This window comes from Sinocyclocheilus rhinocerous, unplaced genomic scaffold (assembly GCF_001515625.1).
Source record: "Sinocyclocheilus rhinocerous isolate Xijiao unplaced genomic scaffold, SAMN03320098_v1.1 scaffold1043, whole genome shotgun sequence".
Lineage (NCBI taxonomy): Eukaryota > Metazoa > Chordata > Actinopteri > Cypriniformes > Cyprinidae > Sinocyclocheilus > Sinocyclocheilus rhinocerous.
The window spans coordinates 63,226-72,270 of record NW_015642610.1 but is presented as its reverse complement, the minus strand read 5'-3'; the positions used below and the strand labels follow the sequence as shown (position 1 = coordinate 72,270).

Below are 9,045 nucleotides of genomic sequence, written 5' to 3'. Positions count from 1 at the left end.
TCGTGCATCCGTCGTGACGTCTCCGTTCCCTCCTTCAGGGAACGAGGGTTACCATACGTAACCGAGACGTTACTGCATGATACTGACGTAACATACACCGGAAAAGTTTATTTTTCACATTATAGGAAGTTACAGTGAACAATTAGACCATCTTAAACCAGAATGAATTTACATGCAGATTTAGTGTTTACTAGAATAGGCATGCTGTTTTCCAATCGAAATTTAACTGGTTGACCACATTACTGGTTAAGTTAGGTCTTACCTGAGTCCCTAAGCAGGCCACCATCATGTGTGTGAGGAGTTTGGCAGTGAACATTAGGAATCTAGAGCACAGCACATGAGACACAATGGCCAAGGCAAACCCTGGGGTGAAAGACAGATATATACTGTACATAGTCCTGATGACACAAGCAATGGAAGATTTCTTTGCGGGATTTGTACCCCCACAATCATGTAGACGGTAATGAGTTACCTGAGATACAAATGAAGCCAGCAGCATAGAAGGCCTCATTGAATGAAGCCAAACTTCCTGTCTCTGCATATGCTGTGTAGACGGAGAGATGCGTACAGGCACACTCCACAAAATTCTGACTGTCGTCAACCACACGGCAGAACTGACCGTCAGACAGCCAGCTGGACAGGAGAAATCATACCAGAATGATCATGACAAGCCACGTCATAAAAAAAAAAAAACTAAGAACGAAACTAATCGAAACAAAAACAAAACAAAAGGCTTTTTGATACAAGTTTAAAGGTGAAGTATGTCATTTCTGTGCCACTAGTGCCACTAAATGATAATGTAAAAAATCATAGTAAATGTTCTATACTATTTTTTCTAAAGAAATGTAAAACAAAACAGTATAAATTAAATTAGTCATTATTGATTGCCATCATTGGGCAGATGTATTGTGCATCTCTAATTCATAATTATTCCTAGTACTAAGGGAAATGTTTTACTGAACATGAAGTTTCAGTGTGCTGTGACATGAGATTTTGTTTGGAGGAGTTCAACAATCTTTCAGGATATTTTAAGGTTAAGTTCAGTGCGACAAATTTCACCCAATGGGGAAACGCAGAAAGCTGTTAAATTGGACTTGACTGTCTGTTCATCTAAATTAAACTTAGGCAACACACCAATTTATCATTCCAAATGATCTCGCATTACTCTGAATTCCAGCTATTAAGCAGTCACTGAGATTAGTTTGCTGAAGGAATCATTTAGTCGCTCTAGGAAGTCATTTATATTACAAGAAATCACAATTGCATAACAAATAGTTATGAACTTGAGAAAAGTTCCCAAAGTTAAGAGAAAAAAAAAGATATATATTTACAATATCTGTTATCTAAAGCATCATTCTGAAACGCATCTGTTTTACATCAACCCAAACCTGTAGAAAATTCAGGGACAAACTGTACAGTTAATATTCTAGGCTAAAAGCTGTGAAATGTCCTCTAGAATAGCTTCCTGGCCAAGAACACACCCTTTAACGTACTGAACTTTCCCGCTCAAATACACACAGGCACGTCCTAAAGAATGTGTGAGACAGGTCTTAAAAGACTTCGCCATGGCAGGTCATGAGCCCTGACCCTTCAGCGCCACTGTACACACTGTCTGTCTCAGCAATGAGCGTGACATTCATGGACAAGGTCAGAGCTTTACCGCCAGATGGTCTGTCAAGTTCATTTGGATGAGTATTTTTTATTTTAGTAAATAGGCATGTAATCTCAAATGTGTTTTCAAGTATGAATGAAGAGTAGTAGAATGTATTGTGTGTAGTACGTTTGTAAACACTAAAGGAGCTCCTAACTTTGTAAACAACTAAAGTTGTGCCATGCAACAACCTTAATAACTATATGCATGTGTTTGTGTTTTGTAATTACCTCTCGGCAGCCTGATTCCACAGGAGGCAAAGAGATTGGAGAGGTTTTCCACGTCGGTCAGAAGTGTGTATGCGGTAAACAACCTCTTGACCCTCAGCAAGAGGTTTAGAGGCTCTGCCATGAAGACTGACTGAGAAAACCTGCACAAACACACACATTTATGGATTATTCAGAGTGAATTAAGCTATTAAAAACACTAAAAGTTGTAGTCCGTTTCCCAATTTCAAGTGCAAATAAAATATTATAATCACTTTAAATGCCCTATCCAGAGGAAGCCACATACATGATTTGTGATCCCATACATGATCCCAAACATGAGACAACTTAAAATGTCCAACTCAACAGTGTCATCTGCTGGACACTGGCTTGAGCTTAGTGGGCAAAAGCTACATTCACATTTGTGAAACTGTCTACAACAAATACAACAATTTGTGTTGAGCACTGATGTATTGAGGGATACAGTGAAACGCTCTTTCACCTTGTCATTTAATGCACTGGCTTTTGTGTTGGTGAGGAACCAGTGCTCAGTACTATATTCGGTGAAGTGCGCTTTACGGCAAGCGGACAGGGCCATGCTGTCTGCAGGAAGGGCAGGGTGAACGTGTCTGCGTTTTTGCCTATAAATGTGTGGTCGTTGATTTGAGTGGGGTACCAGTGGTGAGCTGCTATGGTGAAATACGGGCAGGTGTCCAGTATGGTTGTGCCTCTGGATTAAAGACAAAATCAATGCATATAAGAATGAGCTCAGATAAAAACAAAACAGAAAAAAACATGAAATTATGACAATAAATAGATCTCACCTCTTTCCTTCTGCCCCACAGTCAATGTCTGTGAGCAGGCTGAAGGCAAAACGCTCCGCCACCTCAGCCAGCTGGCTCAGACCTCGAGTGTCCGCTCAGCTGGGGTTCGACATAGAGCACAAGAGGTCATAGGTCAAGCCACGGCTGCTGTATTTTAGTGGAGTCTGCTCAGCATCTTTCAGAATCTGTGAAGTGAGTTTAGGCTAATTTTAAAAAGTTTGAAAACTCCTTTACAATACTACTACATCAATTTTAGAATCACATTTAGAAAATGTGTGTGGCACTGCCATAATGCTTTGGTGTTGTGAGTGCTTGCCATTGTGTTTCTAGGGTGGTCATTAAGGTGAAATCACATTTACCATTGCTTTGTGAAATTTTGCGGACACAATCCATTCATTTAAATAGAATCCGTGTGATTGGGAGTTTCGTACGAGGGCAATAAAAATCCCCATGCAGATTTCGTTCATGTTCAAGTTAGTCGAGTGAATTTGCCACAATGAACAGGAAGCTGCTTGGTTTGAAAGGGAATTCTGTGTGAGCAGTGCTTCATTCTTTGCTACACTACTGACAATGGAAATTTGCCAATTTTTGCCAGCAAACGTTTTGACAAACTTTTCTAATGTGACTGCACCTTTGGGGATGTTCTTGTCAAAATTGGTTGTCAACAAAAAATGCAAGTACTAGCAGTAGTAGTCAACCACTACTAAGCAACTCTGTGACATTCTACTTTCAGTTATTTAATGTGAAAAGAGAACTTAAAACAAACCAATGTTTAAATCTCAGAAACCCTGATTTGCTTAGATTGTAGTACTAATAGCGTGAAGCAGTCTGAGCGTTACTGTTCCCAGTAATAAAATGGTACAGATTAACTGAAAAGACAAAGCTTTGTTGCCAAGACTAGAGATTTTTTCACACAGTGGAGCCTTGTGGCTGCACATACAAGCATTGTACTCCCTAGATAAAAGATTTATAGGAACTTAAGGAACAAAAAAGCATTGTAAGGAAAGCTGTTTTAATTGATCTCTGGGGGCCATTATGTGGCCCCTCATTGTTTTTAGACAGTTTTTTTACTTTAAACTTTAACTTTAAATACATTCTCACCTCTCTAAAACCTGATAAACATGTTTATAAACGTTTTGACAAACTTTTCTAATGTGACTGCACCTTTGGGGATGTTCTTGTCAAAATTGGTTGTCAACAAAAAATCCAAGTACTAGCAGTAGTAGTCAACCACTACTAAGCAACTCTGTGACATTCTACTTTCAGTTATTTAATGTGAAAAGAGAACTTAAAACAAACCAATGTTTAAATCTCAGAAACCCTGATTTGCTTAGATTGTAGTACTAATAGCGTGAAGCAGTCTGAGCGTTACTGTTCCCAGTAATAAAATGGTACAGATTAACTGAAAAGACAAAGCTTTGTTGCCAAGACTAGAGATTTTTTCACACAGTGGAGCCTTGTGGCTGCACATACAAGCATTGTACTCCCTAGATAAAAGATTTATAGGAACTTAAGGAACAAAAAAGCATTGTAAGGAAAGCTGTTTTAATTGATCTCTGGGGGCCATTATGTGGCCCCTCATTGTTTTTAGACAGAATGCAGAACAGCTCAATTTCCTGAACAGCTGTATTCAAAAAATGCTCAAGATCCGGCGAACTTTAAATACATTCTCACCTCTCTAAAACCTGATAAACATGTTTATCATTCACTAAATAAACATACACTAATGCTCACCAAGGGTGCATTTATTTGATTAAAAATACAGTAAAAATGACTAATTTAAAACAGCAATTACTCCAGTCTTCAGTGTCACATGATCCTTCAGAAATCATTCTAATATGCTGATTTAGTGCTCCAGAATCATTTCACATTATTAGCAATGTTGAAAACATTGTTATGCCCCTTTCTTTTGTGGAAACTGCTAAATTTTTTCAGGATTCTTTGATCAAAAGAACAGCATTTATTTAAAACCGAAATCTTTTACAACATTATAACTGTTTTTACTGTCACTATAATAAATTTTATGCATCCTAGTGGAATAATAGTATTAATTTATTAAAAAATAAGAAAGAAAGAAATCGATAAAATAAAACAAATTTACTGACCCCAAAATTGTTAAATGTAGTCTGCATATCAAAGTTTGGAACTAAAGGAGTGTCAGTGTAATGACAAGTGATGTTATACCTCTTTGGTCCACACCTTTGACATGCTTACTTTGTTACCTAAATAGGAATTTATTATTTATTATTATTGTTTTCCCCCCCCCATTGTTTTAGGGAGAACTTTTGTGTTTAGGAGACATTTTTTGGAATGTTTGCTCATTTGCTTACTTTGCTTAGTGCATCTAACACTGCAGTTAGCTGCTCTGGAGTGATGTCCTTACTAACTTTGTTGATAAGCCCTTGCAGGACCCGATTGATGATGGTCTCATCCAAAGGCTGATGTAACTGGTCCAGCAGGGCTCACACTGCCTGAGCCTCTGAGTCCGAAACCAGGGTGATGTTAGCCAGCCCGAATTCTGGGTGAACCCATGCACCACCAGTGGCATCAGAGAGAGCCACGCGGAACCGTTTGGGTGCTGGGTTGGAAGAACTGATGTCCGGTGTGAGGGCCACGTCCAGACCAGCACTTCTCTGTCCAGTCTCAAAAGTCAGGGTGCCCTCTGCCATGACAAAGTCCTGCCCTGCCACGGCAAGCCAGATCAGAGAGGGTCCAATAGACTCCACTTTCTGAAGCTCCTGTGAGAGCAGACGACACAAAACACAGTTAATACTCTTATATTTACACCTAAAATCGGTTTTCTGAGAACTTTTAAAGTAACTGAGCACATAGCAAGAGGTTGATGGAGGTGGACAGTTAAAACTTTGAAATTCAGTTATTTTAAACTTGAACACTTTCCTTTGAAGTGTGTAACTAATATACCGGGAATGAAAAGTATTTCCTTATGCCTTAAAGTAAAACAGTAGGCAAGGAAAACTGAAAAATTAAGGAAAGGAAAGGGTGTGCCAGAGGGACAAAAAGAGCAAAAAATAATAATAATTCCCACAGACTGATGTATTTTGTACATTAAACCATATTTGACATGTCAAATCCTACTTTTCCAGTTCTACTATGCAACCATATATATTGCCTTTGAAGTATCTGCTGGGAACTCAGTGGCCTAATTGCTCATAGCTCTTATCTTCTCTACATTCATCATCTTAGCTCATGAATTTGATATCATCACAGTCCTCTATTATGTAATGGGGTCAGAGAGGGGTGTAGGCTGGGTAGTGGTAGATGGACATGTTGCTGCTCTTTGATTATTAACATTTTCATATGTTCTGAGTTTGCCGAGTTTGTACTGTGTATGTATTCTCTATGCCTCCTTGCTTCTAAATGTTGTATAATATTGAATGTTACTGAATATTTCTTGTTATCTTGGGACATGCTTCCTTTTTCAAATGAATTTCACCTGCATACGGTACTTCACAGAGATAGCTGATGCTGTACTGGCATCCCTGTAGACCTGAAGACTGATGCTTGTGGCTTTGAGGGTTACTATGGGTAGTCTGGAGCCCTGGGCGAAGTACACCAGCCCCCATGGGTCATCACTCTCCAGCATGGTGACATTGGCAAAACGGGCAGTCTGGTTTATGGTGGCACCCTCGCCCACTTTATAGACTTCCACCAGGAACCAAACCTCATACTCTGGATCCTGCAGTACACAGACAAAAAAACAAAAACAATGAGTAAGATGATCAGAGAAGCTGTAAAGGTGGATTCCTAATAAGCAGTACATAAAAACAAGCATAATCAAAAAAAAGAAAAGCAAAGCAAAAAATGGGCAATGAAAAATGTCATGAGACACTTCTAAAATATGATTTAAAAAGTAAAATATGATTTAAATATACCTTGTCTGGCCGGACCTCCAACCTGAGGGCACAGAGTACTTCTCCTTTCCTGCAGACGGATGTGCCCGAGGTCTGCTGCAGCTCTCTGGTCAGATTCACTCCATGACTGAGCACTGAGTAAACTGTAATGCTGAACGTGACCCGCCAAAACACCAGCACATCTTCAAACGCTCTAGAAACATGGGGAAAAACTGTTTTTTGGCATGCAGATCTAAAACTGATTAACACCGATTTGCAGTAGTGAATGCACAACATCATCTTAAAGCCATTTTTTGCTGCGGCGCCCGGGGAGCAGTTGGGGGTTCGGTTATGAGTCTGACTCTCTAACCATTAGGCCACGACTTCCCCAATGAAAGGGAGGTAAATTCCCCTTAATGAATTTACACCGTCAATTAAACAAAGTGGCTAAATGTCTTTGCAGAAAGAGTGTCGCTGTCCTGTTCTCTGAGTCCTCATCCAGGATCTGACCGACCTGAGAGCTCAAACTGAAGCCGACTATACCATTCTGAAGATCACTCCCTGTCGCAGAGAAACATTAGTAGCTGGGTTCAAATATACACCATCAGTCAAAATTTTGGAGTCAATAAGATTTCATTCAAGAAATGAACACTTTTTTTCAGCAAGGATGCATAAAATGAATCAAAAGCAACAATAAAGACATTTACAATGTGACAAAATATTTATGTTTCAAATAAATGCTATTCTTTTGATCTTTCTATTCATCAAAGAACCCTGAAAAAAATAAATGTATCACAAAAACAGGCAGCACAACTGTGTTCAACTTTTAGAAGAACATATGATTAAAATGTTATCCTTGTGTATACAAGAATCTCACTGGATTATTACAATTAATGGCATGTCTGGAAATGTAAACTGATATTTCCTACTGACACGCTAGAAATAACTGGCCTAAAACCATTTTTTGTGGAAAAACTACATATCAATGGTGCAGAAAAATCCTTATTGTTGAGGCCTGTAATGCCAGTAAGATTCTCACCCAGAATAATGATTTTGGCAAAGGAAGTGAACCCCAGTTCATCTGGCACGGGGTTCGGTTATGAGTCTGACTCTCTAACCATTAGGCCACGACTTCCCCAATGAAAGGGAGGTAAATTCCCCTTAATGAATTTACACCGTCAATTAAACAAAGTGGCTAAAACCACCACCAGATGGAGCCATATATTAACAGTTTGGCTTTAATACTGCGTTAATAAAAATGGGTATATATAAAGACATCAACTACATTCATTAATGCAAACGTATTTATACATATACAGTCATCATGTGAACAGATGTTGTCCAGCCATTACACAATAATAACAATATTATAACATTCCCCCTTAATTGGTGGTCCTATGGTCATTAATAATAACTGCTTGACAGGTCGATCCTGTTACCTCAGAGCGCTGGCCTGGCAAGAAATGGATGGAGCCTGTAGCATTGGCAAAGTCTGAGGCATTTGACGAGTCTGCGGGTGAATCAACCTGAGTGACGGTGTAGTTTACATATGAACCCCAGTTCATCTGGCACGCTGACAATCTGTGCTCCACCTTCTGCTTCGCTGAGGTAGATAAAGGAAGCCTCCTGCCCCTCTGGCTCCTGATCATTCAGTATGAGGACACTGACCTCCATCTCGTTCTGTCCCTCCAACAATGTGACAGTTTGGGTCTCTAAGGCGAATTCCTCCCCTTCCAAGGCCCATGTGCCATTATGCTCCTGATGAAATTGGGCTTCATCCACCACTGGGGTTTTGAGTCCTGCATAGGCTCCGATTTTGGCACTCACCACTCCTGTGAGCCCTGCCGACCTGCGTACTCTTAAGGCAAGCTTCTGTTGGGGCGCCCCCTCCTGACTGTCTTCAGAAGTGTGTATTATTGCTGGCCCTATACTCAAAGATCCGCTAACCACGTCGTTAGCACGGATGGTAACTGTAGCGACACTATTTTGAGACACAATGCGAGGCTGAGTGTCGACTGAGGGCAAGCTGGCACTGAGAATACGCACGCTGGTTAAGTTCACATAAAAATCCTCATCTGGTTCAGTTAGGGAATCATTGAGAATAGACAGGCGAATGGCAGCAGATGTTTGGCGGGAATCAAACAGAAGCTGCCCGTCTGCTACCGATGCAAAGTCCTTGTCAGGTTGGGCAGTGCCAGGCCACGTCTTGTAGGAGATGCTGGAACGGTTGCTGCGGAAGCCATAGAGGTGCTGGACGTAGAGGGTGATGGTCTGCACGTCCTCCTCAATGACCAGCTGCCGAGAATCAGGACGAAACTGATATAATCCTAATGAAGAAAGGGCTTAATGGGAAGGGTGCGAGTGACATATCGAACATTGAGGGACACTGATACAGCTCCATATAGCACACCAGGTGTGGGTCGTGCCAGTGCAGGGAATGACTTTGTGCCTGTTGTGGAGTCTGTGATGTTCTCTGCTAATCAGAGTGAAGTAAATGTGACCTTGAGGGTACT

At 40.4% G+C, this 9,045-nt stretch overlaps 1 pseudogene; it reads right to left on the bottom strand.

The window, feature by feature from the left end:
* LOC107756242 (G-protein coupled receptor 98-like) overlaps window positions 1-9,045 on the bottom strand; it is a 130,433-nt pseudogene that overhangs the window by 67,309 nt on the left and 54,079 nt on the right.